The sequence below is a fragment of the Crocodylus porosus genome, unplaced genomic scaffold, assembly GCF_001723895.1.
Source record: "Crocodylus porosus isolate Cpor-Errol unplaced genomic scaffold, CroPor_comp1, whole genome shotgun sequence".
NCBI lineage: Eukaryota > Metazoa > Chordata > Crocodylia > Crocodylidae > Crocodylus > Crocodylus porosus.
In genome coordinates this window covers 29,129,938-29,146,789 of record NW_017728918.1, presented here as the reverse complement: position 1 = coordinate 29,146,789, position 16,852 = coordinate 29,129,938, and the positions used below count along the sequence as shown (strand labels likewise).

General features: G+C 43.5%; 1 long non-coding RNA gene across 1 annotated transcript in view; it reads left to right on the top strand.

The window, feature by feature from the left end:
- Nucleotides 1–336: 336 nt before the first annotated feature.
- Nucleotides 337–16,852, top strand: part of LOC109311672 — a 50,690-nt gene continuing 34,174 nt past the window's right edge. Inside the window, exons 1-2 of the long non-coding RNA XR_002101572.1 lie at nt 337–437; nt 1,610–1,771. This is a non-coding gene — a long non-coding RNA (uncharacterized LOC109311672). The remainder of the gene's footprint in view (nt 438–1,609; nt 1,772–16,852) is intronic.

Sequence of the window (16,852 nt, the reverse complement as noted above, 5' to 3'; positions counted from 1 at the left end):
GCCAACCCCTCTTCCCTCCTGCCTGTGCCAGGGTTTGATTCATTCCACCACTGCTCACACAAATAGGAGCCACTGTGGTCCAGCCCAGTTGGGATGAGGGCAACTAGGGGCCCCCTCTAGCAGGGCTGGGGAGAGCAGGGGCCTGCAAGTTGGGATTGAGGGGCACACCAACATGGGCTGGTGGGGAGAGGGACTGTGGGGCAAGAGTGAGGGGCATTGGCGGGGCCAGGGGTCTGCAGGGCAGGAGTGAGGGCCAGCGGCAGGAACAGGGGGCTGTGGGTGGGGACTGAAGTGTCACCCCCAACAGGCGTCCTCTTTTTTGGAACTGGAAATACTATGCTTTTCTCATTGCTATAGTCCTCTTCAAAATATTGAAAACTTATTTGTTCTTAAGAACTAGTCCTCAAACACCTAGAAACATGGACAAAATTACATTTGTAAATAGTTCCACTGACATCATTGACTATTTGAAGATGTGCTCAGCATTTTCTAAGCCATGTTAACTGATTTGCATCACATAGTGGGCATATCTACACATGCATTTAAACCAAGTTAAATTTACTGCACAGTAAGTTACTATGCAGTAAGCAGAAATAGGCTGGCATCTACACATGCAGCCTGCCACATGCCCTTGTGGCCAGTGTGGGGAGCTCCAGCCTCTGGCCAAATGGCTGCCCACACTTGGGACTAACTTTAGTTCCAATCTGAAGCCAGAGCCAGCTGCCAACACTTGGTGGGTATGTCCCAAGTTGAAGCCAGGAGAGGCAGCCAGCCAGGAGCCCTGGGGATGGGCTCAGGCCAGCCCCTTAGTAGTTGGGCAAACTGAGCAAGGAGGCTACCTGGGTTACTGTGTGGCAACCTGTCTACATATTTGCTACTGAGCAGTAACTAATTGGGTGTAAGTTTGATACCTGCATGATATAGATAAGAAATATACGCTCAAGTACACATAAGTCACCATATTTACTGTGCAGTATGGGCATTCATGTGTAGATGCATACCTGCACTACATAGTAATTTTGGTTACTGTGCCGTAAATGCGCACTTGTAGACACACCCAGTTCATATCACATTTCAAATCAAATTAAGGGTTAATAGATGATCAAAGGAGTTTCCCCCCTTCTTCACAGAGCAGTAACCCATGTAACTGGGCAGGGTTGGGGGCTTAGTCAGGATACTGACACTTAGTCAGGGTGAGGTGCTGTTAGTTTGACTTATAAAGGTGTTACTTTGTTCCTGAGAGCCTCTCTTTTGTTGCAAAAACCCAAATGAGTTTCCTTTGAGGGGATTGATATTTGCAGTTTTTACCTGACTTCCTAAGGATGATTTTTACTAAAAGCAATGCCTATATATATGTTAAGTAATACAGTTTAGAGTGCCTAAAACGTAAACTACAGATGTCCATGTGTATATAGTGACAGCTGTAGTCCAGATTAAACCTACAAAAATGTAACATCTATAAACAGCCATTGGTGCTATAATGGTTGCAGAAATTAGTTTTAATTATGTAGTTCCAGATTAATTCAGAGCAATATTGTATGTTATAAGTCTATGGACATTCATTATCTCATATCTCTTCCTCCCTCCCCTCTTTTTTCCCTGTTAACAGATGGTGAAACTCAGAAACTGAGAAATTACATGCAAGATTTTCAAAAGAACTCTGTGTACACAATGCAGAATGTAATGGGAAGCCCCTGACTGCATTATGAAGAGTGGAAGAAAAGGGGGTCTGGATCTTTAAGACATCTAGCCCAGATTGGCTGTATTAAAGGTGAACAGCCCTCAGTGGTGAAAGGAGGTCTTCCCATTATAATGTCCATTGCTGACTTCTGTATATTTCTTAGAAGGAGGCATATTTTGATGTGATATTTTTGTGTGATGCCTTAATGCATATTAGCATAACATAAAACCGCACTAACTCTTCCAACATCCAATCTTCAGTAGTCTATAGACTATATTGTATCCAAACAGGAATTGCTAAGTCCTAGTTTTAAAGAAGTTCTATTTGAATGCTGAAGAGTAAAAGGTTTCTTTAAGCTTCCCATATTATAAAGTGAAAGCTTCCTAGAGATCTGCTCTGGCAAAAATCTGCAGTATTTTTGATATCAGTTAGACGAGGTATCTTTTATAAATGTGTCTGGTGCCATGTAATTTGCAACATAATTTCACTGTCTGTTTATCTATCCATCCATCCGTCCATCCATTCATATGTATATAAAGCAGTCACAAAATCTGGTGACTGTTGATAGATCGTAAATCAGTGTCTGCTCTCAACAACATGTGAATACAAATGTGATTAAATTTGATACTATGCCCATTTTTTATATATCAGATTTCAGAATGCTGTTCTTTAGGTGCTGCCCTGTGTTTATTTGTAGATCCTTAACTCCTTGTGTACCCAGTCTCTAAAACTAAAAATTAGTGTAGAAATAGCCAACTGCCCAAATATATTGAGTTAAGTAAAGGGAATCTTTTTTAATAGCTTATGAGTTTTCGGATCTTTCAGAATATCTGCTGTATACATCAGAAAGCAACGTAGGTAGCCATGTATATTTCTGTTGTGGTACTGTGAAATTGCATGTGGAAGGAAATGTTATGGGGTAGGATACTTAAGACTTAATTCTGAGTGTATGAAGATAACATATTATATAGATCTTATACATATGGCCACATAAAAGAATATTTAGGTTGCATAGTAAAGCACACAATCAAAAAATGCTAACATCAGACATTTCTCTGCAGATTTACCTTGACCCCTTTAGGTGTGTTCTTAGGATAAAAGCTTCATGTTATTCTTAATTAATATTATAATTAATATATGCCTACATTTTTCTTCAAGGACCCCTGACTTATTTCGGGTAAAGGTTGGAGAGTGGTTAGTGAATGAGTTGCTCAGTCAAGGTTTGTTCTTATTTAAATATTCAATCTCTGCCTCCCCAAACATATTCACTGATGACTATCTTAGAATAAGCAGAGTTAAGGTGGTGAAAACAACTGTGACTTCTGTCTTACATGATTACTAAATAGTTATTTCATTGTGCACTCATAGCATACTTTTTATATGCTGCTGCTTTTCTGAAAGTGCAAAGTTGTACAATAAATCCATAAAAACACAGGTGATCAGCTCTTGCCTGCAGACCAGATTCAGCCCACGGTGCTATGTCATCCAGCCCATGGAGCTCCACATGGATCCAGAAATTTGGTGGTGAGTGCCTTGGACTCTTCTGTTCTTTGCTTGTAGGATATGTTATAGCTTTTTGAAGATGCAGATCCTTTTTTTAAAACTAAAATATGTGGTTCCATTTAATGTTAACTCTCTCTCAAATTTATGGACCCATGAGGAGCCCCAGGCCCTGCTCATTGGAATGAGTACCCAATCCCAGCACAGAGGTCTGGACGATTGCAGCACCAGGCCCCAGGGCTCAATCCTGGCTTGCGGGGGTTGGGGGAAGTGCAAGGGTCCAGGGCCTAGTCCCCGAACACTGAGGTGGGAGGGGGAGTGCCAGGCTCCCAGGAACCAATCCTGGCATAAGAAGATGAGAGAGTGCTGGGCCCCAGGGCCTGATCCTGGCAATTGGGGAAAGGGAGGAAGCAGTGCTGGGACCCGGGGCCTGATTCTGGCTCTTGGGGCTTGACCCAGCCCAGGGACCAGCCATGCCCCACTCATCTGGCCCACAGGGCCAAAAAAGTTGAGCACCACTGCACAATAGTGTTCTGTGTAGACCAATTTGACAGAGAGCAGAAGGAGTTGCTCCTCATAAAATGCAAAATTTTAAGCACTATTTGAGATTCAATAAACACTTTTATCTTCCATGTGCAAGCCTCTTTGGTGGGAGCAATTCATTCTACAGTAATACAAACTATAGAAACAACCAGAATGCATTCAGCACTGAGTAGCCGTTTTGAGCCACCAGCTCAACCTTTCTAGTCTTGTGTGCATTCCTCAACATGTTAGTACCTTAGCATCAGTCAGCCTCTAATAAGTTTTATTCTCATAGGACCCCAGGGTTCTGAGATTATATCCATCTTATAAGTATGGGATACTGACACTCATGATAGAAACACATGGGGCTTTAGGTGCATGTCTGTAAGCAAAGGCTCCTCACTTGCAAACCTGTACACCATGCAGTATGCGGGGGAACCTCTTTGCAGGGAATTTCCCCATAAGCCCCTTTGCATTTGTGGCCCTGCTCCACCAAAGGCATCTGTTTCCAGCTTCCATGTCATTGCAGAAGTGTTAATGGTGCCTTGGACTCTTCTGTTCTTTGCTTGTAGCATATGTTATAGCTTTTTGAAAATGGAGATGCTTTTTTTTAACTAAAATATGGGTTCCATTTAATGTTAACTCAGTAAAATATATTGACTGTTACACACAGGAGGTCAGGCTAAAAGAGCTAATGGTCTCATCTAACCTTAATATTTCTGAAATCAAGAAATTATAAACACCTTAACATATCTTGTTAAATGAAACATTCCTTCTAGCTACTGCCTTGTTCCATGCTCACCTACATAAATTATAATCTGTTAAAAGGGAAGTTTCATTAAAGTTTTTTACCCACATACATAGAAAACTAAGAGGTCATTTACTGAATGTTAAATTTCACTGTTATAATATATGCATAATACCAGGAAAATATTGGAAGAATGAGAGTGAAACCTTATTATTCCACAGTGGAAGCCAATGCACAGGAATGAAGTACATTTTGAACATGGCCAAGTCAGAAAAAAGGGGAGAAAATGTCCCCTATAACTAGGGATTGGGGCCTAAATTCAGAAGTTTATTATTATTCAGCAAGGCACATGTCTATCTCTAAGCACGTGCTTAAAAACCTTTGACCGCAGTTGGATATAGGCATTTACTTATATGCTTAAATGAACGGGGCTACAATGAAGCCCATGATTAAATGTTTGGTTGAATTAGGGTGTATGTGACTGTCAGATTGCAAGTTTTTGCTTAGAACTATAAGACACTAACATTGTTAGATAAAATACGAAATGTATAACACTGAAGATGACTACTTAGTTCTCTTCTAATTTTTGCTGGACCATTTTTGCTCAAAGCTTCCATAAGATTTTGCTTTCTAGCAGGCATACAAAAATTCAACCTGTAAGGTGATCTTTTGAGAATATTATAACCTACTGACAAGGGCCTTGTACAATGGAAATAGAAACTTAATCATACCTGGCTCTGCACTCCAGGTAAAATACAAGCACATGTTTATATGCATTCATCTGACTGACAGGCTAGAGAATACAACTGCTCTTCTAGTGGTTAGCTGCCTTTTGAAAAGATATATATAGGTATCTATAGATACAGGTACATACAAAGACATACAGGGGATTAATATTGTATATAGATCTATTATAGACGGGGCTGTTGGTCTGTATCTATAGATATAGATATATATTAATCCCCTGCATGCCTTTGGATATACTGTGTGTGTGTGTGTGTGTGTGTGTGTGTGTGTGTTAGGTAGACATGCAGAGGGTTAATAGCATGTCTGAGGCATTGCCACTCTAAAGAAAGTTATCTGAATAGCCTTTACTATTCCTAGCCAATCCTTAAATTGAAAAGGCCAATAACTGAAGATGTACAACAAGGAGACAACTTCCTGCATTTAAACATTACATTTAAACATCTTATAAAAAATGTAAGGCCTTAATCTGAAGAAGACAGCACCTGCTGCTAGGGATTTGGATTTGTTCTGGTGCCTTAAGTGTGAGTGTATTTATGTGCAACAGAAAACAGATAAAGCCATACATTATTTTCCTGGTCATTCACACAGACATTAAAATGTACACTTATATGCATTAACAACCTACAGTTTTCTGATCAGTGAACATTGGCTCAAAGAAGCTTGCATCCATATGTCATAGTTATTAGTTTACTTTTAAGCTCCAGACGATCTGTTAAATTACAGAAGTAGTGTGGGAGGACAGATGGTGGGCTAACACTTCTTGTTATTCTATATCTTTTATTCTTTATAAGTCTTTGCTTTTGCTTGTAATGGTTAACTAGGAAAAGTACTACCAGCTTTTGGTAGTATTGTACAGTACCATGGAGCTGTATTTCTTATGGCTTGTAAATTGCTTATTAATACTTTGTAGTCCTGATAAAGTGGCTACAATCTTGCATACCCCTCTTTTCTCTGTTTGCAGAGTGTAATTTTAGTTTCTCTCCTCCCTTCCCCCTTTCACACCTTTCTAAACAGATGTAACTGTTACTTGTATTTGAAATCCTTATTCCCAAGGCACTCCAGGAATAAGGTCGGGGAGGCTCAATGCAAGTAACCACCTAGGATGTGATGAGGTAGAGAATTTTTCCCCTAAAGTCCCCTAACCTGTCCCCTTTTGAGTGGTAAAGGAAAAAGCAAATATGGGAAGAATAACATGTGTGTTCCATGTGAACTACGGAAGCAGTACTGTCTCCTTTTTCTCCTTCCCCTCTGGCACCAGTGAGGCCACCACCTTCTCCTTCCTGCAAAAACTTCCTGGTACATAGGCTGCATTGAAAAAGTGGATAAGTCAAGTAGTAGGAGATGGAATGAAGTTGCGTTCTTTGCCCTAAAACTAAAGACAAGAGATGCGGGGTTGGATTCCACCCCCAAGTAATACACAGGGAGAATGAAAGTGATTGCAAGGATATAGAACAGTAACTTCACTGATTGCATAGAGTTGGTATAGGCAGCCTACACGGCAATAACATAATGAAAGGGAGGCAAACTGGGCACCAGCACTAGGCACTGACCCTGGAGGGTGGGTACAAAAAGAGCAGCAGTTGTGTGTCTGGCATTGCTGCTGCCCCAGCCTCAGCAAAGCCACTGACACTACCCCATGCACGACTGCTGCCCAGGGTGCCAAACACCCCGTCATACATCTGCTACACTGTTCAACCCTCACAGAACTTGCATGGGGCAGGGGCTGTTGGTCTATATCAAGGACAGAAGAGGGAGTTGTTTTCTGGCTAAATGTTAGTTCCATTCTGGGCCATGAAGCAGCCCCTAAGACACTAAGGGGAGGCTGCCATCAGTTGGAACAGCCCTTATGGCTATTCCAGAGGCTGCTCTGACCTCCAACTCAGGCAGAACCTTGGGTTCTAGTCACTCATGTTTCTTCTCTATCTGGCCTGCATCTGCTGTGCTTTACAGTAAGTGCAGGCCACCCAGGGGAAGTTGCACTGGAGGCGAAAACATATTTGCACATATTTTGCACATTATTTATTATCTTTATGGGTTTTTGCACAAGAGGAGAGAATAAAGGCCAATGAAACCTGATGCTGAGGGCACATTTGCCAGCCTCTAAATAAGGTTGTCATAATTACTGAAAAGTAAAATTCTGTGAGGGTCCAGACAGTGCCATGGCAAGAAAGTTTGGCACCCAGGGCAAAGCCTGCCGTGACAGCCCACCCTCGACTTACACATGGATCTGGGGGGCATACACACACCCCTGCTTGGCCAGGAGTGCATGCAGCAGAGAGTATTATTTTCCCCCATCCTCCGCCAGTGAGCTGCTCGCAGCTCTGCCCTGTGCCCTGCTCTGGCTCGGCAGCACCTGTTGGCACCCCTTTGCTTTGGCACCTGGGGCAGTCACCCTGCTCACCCCCCCTTGCTATGGCACTGGGCCCAGGGCTTAATGCTTAAGGAAGGACTCAACTTTTAGCTCTGCTTATGACATACATTTCATGCTCTGGCAAATTACTTCCAGTACCATTTTTTGAGCTTAAAGCAATTCTAGTACTTTTGTGGACCAAACTTTTCACATTCAGTGATTTTTTTTCTTTCATTTTTAAGACTGACTTTAATGAGCTGCCTGATTGAGGGCCTGCTCAGTAGAAGGAAAATGCATTGGAGAGATGAATTTACATACTGTGCCCTCAACAAGCACTTCTATTTAAAGCCTTTACAATTGGTTATATCTGCACTGGAGTCATTCCCTCAAGCCTAGTGAGTCTTGTTTATTTCACATAAAATATATTTGCTTATTGGACTGAATTTCCTAAGTCCCCCCCAGCTCTAATTTCTTTACTTGTTCATTGTAGTGTCATACATAGAATCAAGAGTGCCATAGAGTACAACAGTAGTACTCCAAATTTCAAGCCAGGTACATAAACCTGGAGCAGTTCCAACATACCAGATTTAAGGTGGGGTGAGAGAATGGCCTGTAAAATGGCTTGTTCTTCAATTGTTTGTATGTGCTTGGCCTTGTATAGGCATATTGTAAGAAGACTACCTGAGAAGGGCTGTCTGCTTAATTTTGTGGCTCATGTAGCTGGAAGGGGAATAGAATATGGCATAGTGTAAAAGAGCACAGGGTGCATAGGCAGCAGCCAGGTAGCCTACAGCTGGCAAGAATCCCAATCAGGCACTGATGCTTGATTAGGGAACAGGGTCCAGCTGGATTATATAAGGGCTGGGTCCCTGAACTGCAGGGCAGCAGTCTGCTGCCAAGAGCCAGAGGGTCATCACTGGCTGAGCTGCTGCTCAGCACCACTTGGAGGTAAGGACTGGGGCTATGGAGAAGGAAGAGACCCCTTGGTCCTGGTCATGACCTGAAACTGCACCCTGCCAGGAAGGGTGCTCTGGTGGAGCTGCCTGTGGTGGGCTATCTCCCCAGAAATGGCAGACCAGTTACCTCCCCAATGAAAGACAAGTAGGGATGCCTGAAAACCCCAGTCCCCACATCCCTGGTGGGTTGTGATCTGAGACAGGGGAGCCCAAGCTCACTGCAAACACTAAGGCAGGGCCCAGGCCAGGTGCAGAGACCTGCAACAGCCCCAGTCTCTCAGGAGAGCCTGGGGCATATAGGGGAGCTGGGTGATAGGCTCCATAGAGGGATGGGGCTTGGAGTCCTAGTCCATATTGTGAGGGACTTGGAGCCCATAGCAAGAGGGCCCAGGGCCCAGAGATAGAGAGAGCAGTGGATGTCTGGGGATGGGGCTTGGAGTCCAAGGATGGGGCAGGCTTGTAGCCTGGGGATTGGGCTTGAGGACGTGGCCTGGAGCTAAAGGATGGGGCTAGTAGGCTCAGGGATGGGACTGGGAGCCCAGTATATGTAAAGATGATGATGAGCCCAGGTGTTAAACCAGGAAACATCTGTGAGGCATGGAACACATCAAGGGGAGGTTGGAGCATGTACAGAGGCCCTTGTCACCAGGGAAGGTAAAATGCAACCTCCCACCTGATTAACATCAGATAATCAGAACATCGAGGCATGGCAGGTGAGGTGGAAAAGTGGCTCATCCAGAAACGTGTGGGTGGGTCTATATTGAGACTGGCCCCGGGATGCCCACTTGTTACACACGGTCATAGTGAATGCTGGTGTGTAACATGCTACAAGAAAAATGGGAGGAAAAAAATGGTCCCAAAGAGGGACAATTAGCTGCCAAAACATGTAGGGAAGTTCTTGCTCTCCACTACTATCATCTCCATATTCACTGCTCATGCTGAGAAGTCAAAGCTGCCCCCTCCTGGTTCCATACTTCTCCATTGTCGGTAGGCTATGACTTTCTGGCCCTCTTTTTCCATAGTCAGTGGAGGGCTTCAGGAAGACTATAAACCATATGCTGCACACCAGCAAGTTCTCACAAGGCAGGCTACAGAACAACATTTCCACTTACATTGATGGTCTTTTCCATCTTATAGAAGGCAAGCCTTGGTGATGGCAGTGAACAGTAAGGCCTTATTGTTTATGATCCAAAGAAGCCCTTGACTAGCTAGCCTAACCAATCACTTCCCCTGCCAGGCCCTATCCACTTTCTGCTAAGTGATGCCCAGCACATGCCCAGAATTGGGATTGCAAGTAGGTTATACTGTTTCCCTCTGCATCACTACATGGATGACTGTATGCTAAGGATACCAACTTTAATCCTTAATGAAGGACTGAAGATGGAGAAGGGGGGAAATACTGCATTGAAGATGTCATGTTTAGTAATTACTCTTCTTAATATAGTGTCTTCCTGTTGTGCAAAAAGTTCCTACAATTTAAGGAAAAGAAGCTGGGCACAAGGGGGCTAAAAGAAGGTACTTTAATAAGTCTGGGGTCATTAGGGTTCAAGTACAATGGGACTGATCTAATTTAAAAGGCCTGAAAACTTTGGGTTACCTCTCTGCTGCCTCTTTCAATGAAAGAGCCAAATATTAGGTACTGTTCTAACACCGATGGACTCCCCATTCATTCATTTTATATGGTGTCAGTCCAATAAGAAGGATCACCTCCACTTTTGTGCTCTCTCTTGTTGATTCTTTTTGGTACCCACTGAAATAAAATACAAAAGATGAATGGACTATAAGGTGGATAGAAAACTAGCTGGAGCATTGGGCTTAGAGGGTAATCAATAGCTGGCAGCTGGTATCAAGTGGAGTGCCCCTGGGGTCAGTGTTGTTCAATGTCTTCATCAATGACCTGGAAGATGGCATATAGCGCACCCTCTTCAAGTTTGCAGATGACACCAAGATAGGGATAGTGGTAAATATGCTGAAGGACAGGGCTAGGATTCTGAGTGAACTAGACAAGAGGTTCCCAACCACCGGGCCGTAGCCCAAAACCAGGCCGCAGTGGGTTGGCTATGGGGTCATGGCATGAGGCCCCTACTCAGAGCCCCATCTGTCCACCCAGCTGAGTGGCTTCTAGGGTCACATCTGAATTTCTGGGCTTAAAGCCAGGTGGCAGGGGAGCCTCAGGAGGGAGGCAGCTGGCTCTGCATGCCCCGTCCTGCTCCTATTTAAAACCATGACTGACAAAGGACCAGGATGTTAAAAATGCCAAAATGAAATATTAGAAATGGAAACTGATGTGGTGCCATTGCCTTCTCACTGAATCATTGAAGTATGTCTCACATTATCACATAGCGCAAGCTCCTCACACTGTGGCAGGATCAAGCATACCTAGATAATTCCTGAAGGATGTTATTTAGAAACATCAAGGAAAGCGGTTCCCACTACCTTCCTCTATAGCCTGTTTCAGCTGCCATTAACCATTTAATTAGGAAGATCTTCTCACGTCTGTTTCTTTTGCTGCAAATTAAGACAATTTTCTTTTGTTCTGCCCTCAGTGAACATGGAGAGCAATTGACTACCATATAGCCTATGTACTAAGCTATAGGCTAAAAGATGAGGGGGAGAGTCTTGTTCCTCTTGCATTTTACTTCTGCAAAGAGTGTGCACATGGAGAAACAGAATCCCAAACCATGTGTAAGTACCAAAACTTCAGCTACACAGTTGAATATGTGCTGTTTAACATGTATAGTAAAATAGGACTTAGACCGTACATTCTATTCCATTATTAAAATGATAACTTAAAATACTGGACCATAATATGATGCCTTTGTTTTGTTTTGTTTTGAGAGTTTGCAAGTAATCTCATTTTATTTCCATCAAAGTTAAAGAAGCTGTGCTATCAGTAATGTAGTATCTAATTGGCCCTAAGTGGGAACAGGGTCACGTATATACATGTAGTAAGAGACAGTCTCTAGGACAGGAAACAGGTTAAAGGCAGGGTAGATTTGCACATAACAGACTAACTAAAGGATGGATGGCTGGCTGGGCAGTTGGCTGGCCAGACAGACGTATGCATGTATGCATATGTGTGTATATATAATAGAGCACAAGCTTTCATGAGCTGAAGCTCATTTCATCAGATATTGTGAAAGAATGTGCATGAAGCAGAGTAAAGGAAGCAGGCACAGTGAAGGGAAATGACTTGCCTGAAGTCATACAGCAGGTTGGCCTGAAATTAATTTATTTTTTAGGGGAGTTTGGTCAATAAGCCCCAAACCTGTTATATCCACAAGAAAAAAGAAAATTGAGAATAACAAGAACATTTGGTTAAACTGGAATGTGTTAAAGTTCCCTTTAGGATAATTATCTAAATCTTTTTAAGTAGAAGATGAAACCCCCATAAAAATATCTGATGTACCCCAGGTCTCCAGACTGAAGTACATTGGCCATCAGGGCCCAAGGTCAAGTTTCAACAAGGTGGCAAAAACACCATTCTAAAAAAGCACTTTACTTTCCAGTGGCTTTTCCATTACAAGTACATTCTTGTAGTAACTGATGATAAAACAGAGCTGTTGGCTGTCTCTCCCCTGCCTCCTCCCAATGCCAGAGGTGGACAGTCACTCAGCAGGATTCCTATTCCACATCTCAGACTGACTTTGCCCATTGTAACATAACTAAAAGACCCATGTGAAACCTGGACTGAATGAGTGGTATGCAATCTTTAATACTATAATCAAGCAACTCATAACAGTGTAACTTACACTGGACCTTTTAGTCTGATTATTTTTTTCCTGAGGAAATCACAGCCAAAAGCAATATAAACAGCATTAATAGTAACCTGATGCACTTGTGCTGTCAATGTACAGTGATCAAACTGGGGAAGTAAATGTAGATATTGTCTGCTCACAGTTCTCAGTACAGAGGAGAAAAGATTCAAAAAAGAGAAGGAAAGCTGAGAGAAAAGTCAGCACACCAGGTTTCCCACCCTTTCATCCCCAGCTTCAGGGATACAAAAAAAGCATGTGCAGAGACTGTAGAGGAAGCAGCAGGTAAAAGTGTATGCTCTTTTCTGGACAGTCGCTCCTGCCCACACAAACACACACACACACACACACTCTTGTAGAGTTCATCAGAAAAAAATTAATGTATTTTTATTTCCATTACAAAATACCAATTTGGTGCAAGTGAAACATTTCTTCAGAACATGTAAGCTTCAGTGACATTTCCAATGGGACATAAGTAGGGTTCTGCCAGGCAGGCTTTGAAACTTGCCTGATTTCTTGGCTGTTCATTCTTCCCTGAAAGACTTGAAGTCCGTGTGAACCCCATGTGGACTGCCCTGAGGCCAGGAAACCCAGGACTCATAGGCTTCCAGGTGGCAGAAATTAGAACTAGGAAATTTATGGTCTAGAGAATATAATTGTCACAAACAATCGTAGTCATTAACTGTCACAAAGGCAGAAGTTACAAGAAGGTTGTCTAGCACTTATATGAGGTAGGGGTGCAATTCAGCAGCTATAACTGTAACTGAGCAGCCCTCTTCAGAAAAGGGGAGTCATCAATGTTCATTGGAAGGATCATTTTGAATGCATTTTCGGGGCTCACATAAGAGGAGCTCCTGGAGTGACACTTCTGATGAACAACAAGAAATCCTGTGGGTAATACAGCCTTAGGGTTTGGGAAACACCAACAATTTAGGGTGGAGCCAAGGGGAGGTGGGGATCCCAGCAACTGATGGTTTGGGGGGAATATGTGGAGGAGGAGGTTCCAAAAGTCCCAGGAGCAGGACCAGAAGCCTGGGAGTAAGGTCAGAGCCCATAAGCAGGGCAGAGAAGAGGCTAGGGAGCCCAAGACCAGAGAGAGGCTGAGATGGATGAGGCTAGAGAATCCAGGGCACAGGGAGGGACTGGGAGAGCAATGTGGACCAGTGCCAAGGGCCCAATAGATTTATTGAGATTAGGGCTGAGGCTCCATGGAACTCATTTAAAATAATTAATTGCTTGGTAACATCTGTGAGGCATGGACATGGACAAAAGGATAGGTAAAGAGGCCATGAAATTGTCCTTAAACTGATGAGCAGGCAGATTATGGCTCATGAGCAAATGATATCACTCAAGGATTCCTAGAGCAACCTCCAATTTCTAAATACATGTTAACATCAAGGCATGGCAGGAGAGCAGAAGAGACGGATGCTTAAAAGCCAGTGAGAAACAAAGGCTGAGTGGCTACCAGAAGACATCACAGGCACCCTTGAGGGCAATTTGTGTTACACAAGTCATCTGGAGCTGATGGAATCCCTGCTAAAACGTTCAAATGTGATGGGGGGGAGGGGGAGAAGCTCACATCACAGCTCCATGCCATCATCTTACAGAGCTGGAACAGTGAGGAAATCCCAGATCACCTCAAGGATGCCATGACTGTGACAATCTTCAAGAAAGGAGATAAGTCTGACTATGGAAATTACAGAGGGATTTCTTCGCTATCCACCACCGGAAAGATCATTGTGAGAACCCTCCTGAATTGTTTCTTTCCACTTGCTGAGAACTGCTGTTGGAATCTCAGTTTGGGTTTAGGGCATCAAGAGGCACAACTAACATGATATTCTCAACTCACCAGCTGCAGGAAAATGCCAAGAACAACATAAACCTCTCTATATGGCCTTTGACCTCACAAAAGCCTTTGACTCTGCCAACTGAGAAGTGCTGTGGAGGCTCCTTTTAAGATACAGATGCCCACCAAAATTTGTCACCATTCTTCACCTGCTCCACAACAGTATACAGGTGGTGGTTCTCAGTAATGGATCTATCAGAGATTCCTTTGAGATTAAGACATGAGTTAAGCAAAGCTGCATCATTGCCCCAATACTCTTCTTGGTTTTCCTTAACACAAGGCGACATCTGACCACCACCAACCTTTCAGTTGGGGTGAAGCTAAACTACCTAATGGATGGTAGTTGTTTAATCTCAGCCAATGCCAAACCAAAACCAAGATCATCCTGACCTCCATCATCAAGCTCCAGTACACTGATGATGCTGTAGTCTGTGTTCATTCAGAAGCAGACCTTAATGAACACCTTTACTGAGGTATACAAGAAAATGGGACTGATGCTTAACATTCAGAAGACTAAGGTCCCCCATCAACAAGCTATTAATGAGCAGTGCCCAACTTCAGTAATTCATATTTACAGTAAAATTCTAGAAAATATTGAATATTTCCTGTAGCTTAGAAGCCACCTCTCGCAGAAGGCTGACTAACAAAATCCAACATTACCTCAAATTTGCAAGTGCAGCTTTTGAATGCCTGAGGAAATGGGTGTTTGAAGATTGCAGCATCAGATCTGAAAAAAATTCATGGTTTATCAAGCAGTTGTCATTCCCACCTAAGTGTATGGAACTGAGATGTGGACAACATATAGGAGACACCTCATGTTGCTGGAGAGGTACCATCAGTTCTGCTTGAGGAAGATGCTTCAAATCCAGTGGAAAGAAAGATGCCCTAACATTAGCATCTTCTCAAAAACAAACACCATGAGCATTGAGGTAATGATCATCTGACATCAGTTTCACTGGTCCAGTCACATCATCCAGATCTCCAACTCCAGACTCCCAAAGCAAGTTTTACTCTCCCAGCTCAACCAAGTGTCAGAGAAAAATTTGTGATTGTATGCTGACAACACAGGGAGTTGCCACTGACATGCGCAGACTGCTCAGTGTATGGAAAATTCCAAGGCATGCCCAGCACATGCCCCCTGCATGACCTGACAGCCTGTCAGTCACAGCTGACCTACTTTCCCAGCACACTCATGCTCAGTCACATTAACAGCATGAGGTAATCTGTCCAGAAATTTCCACCAGAACGTCAGCCTGATTGGCTACAAGGCTGCTATAAAAACTTGTGAGGCCCCTCCCTCAGGGGGAGACCCTCTCAACTGGTGAACAGAGGCTGACTTGTCAGGGACTGTCTCACCAGGAGAGATCGGAGCTGGGAACAGAGGCTGTCCTTACAGGGACGGTTCCCCAGCCAGGCCTTCTGGCCTATTGGTCTCCTCCCAGCTGTAGTTTTTGCAGACTGTTCCAACTCGTGTTCATACTGATTGATTCTTTTGGCTACTTGACTGATTCTGGCACCAGCTACCGACATTGATATCGATCATCCTGACCTGATACCGACCACTGGCTATGGACTTACCTCATTACCTCGGCATCCGACCTCAACACTGTTCTTCGACTATCCGTTTGTTGACTTTGGACTGGCGTCACATCATGTACTTCGTTTCATCGCGTTACAGTCTTGTTGTTGGTTTGTCCCACCTATGAGCTGTTGACCAGCCCTGGGACTAGCGAGTGGGCAGCTGCACCTATCCTCTGGGGTAGAAAGCAAGGGCTCACTCGTGAACCCCGTGGGCCAACAGACCCCTCTGTTGTTTGTATTCGTTCTCTAGTTGAAGCAACTGTAACAGAAGCAAGCATCTTCACCTACGCTACAGAAGCGTAAGTTAATAAATCCAATTTACTTTGAAACTGCACGTCTCCGCGTACCACTCAGACTCCTCGCCGCGAATCCTGCCTGTTCATTCCAATACCGCCCTTGACCCACTGTGACCTTGGGGCCTTGTGTTTCACTGGGCCAGTCACATCATCCAGATCTCCAACTCCAGACTCCCAAAGCAAGTTTTATTCTCCCAGCTCAACCAAGGTGTATGCTCAAGAGCAGGGCAGAAAAAAAACACTTCAAGGATGTCTTCAAGGCCAACTTGAAAATATCCAACATTGACATCTATCGTGAGAGACAATTCAGGACTGCCCCAAATGGAGGAAGAGTCTGTTGCAAGGATCTCAGTACTTTGAAGTCATAGATAACAACAGGAGATAGAAAAGAGGGAGTAGCAGAAATAGCTTGTCACTGAGCAAAGTCCAGAATCTGGAGCCACCCCACTACATGGAAACACATAACTGAGTTGCAGCAGAGTCTGTTGATCCTGGATTAGTCTTGTCAGCTTTTTTGGGGCCTACAAACAAGACAATCTTTGGAGGCAATTATCCTTGACTATGAGGGATTACCATAGAAGAAGATAATTGGATTTGTATTATAAATCCTTCTGCACTGACAGTAGCTCAATGCATCGGGACAGTGCCTACTGAAATGGGGTCTTTATTTCAGTTGGGCTCTAGGTACTATGATTCTATGACACTGAATTAATACCAGAAAGTGGAATATACTAGAAATATTTTAAATATTTATACCCCATTTATCCTCATGGATCCAGTGCTTTTTAATACCCAGATATCAACACTCCTACTCATGATGATTCACATATTCCACAAAATGTCCCACTGCCTTCCAAGGAAATACATAAA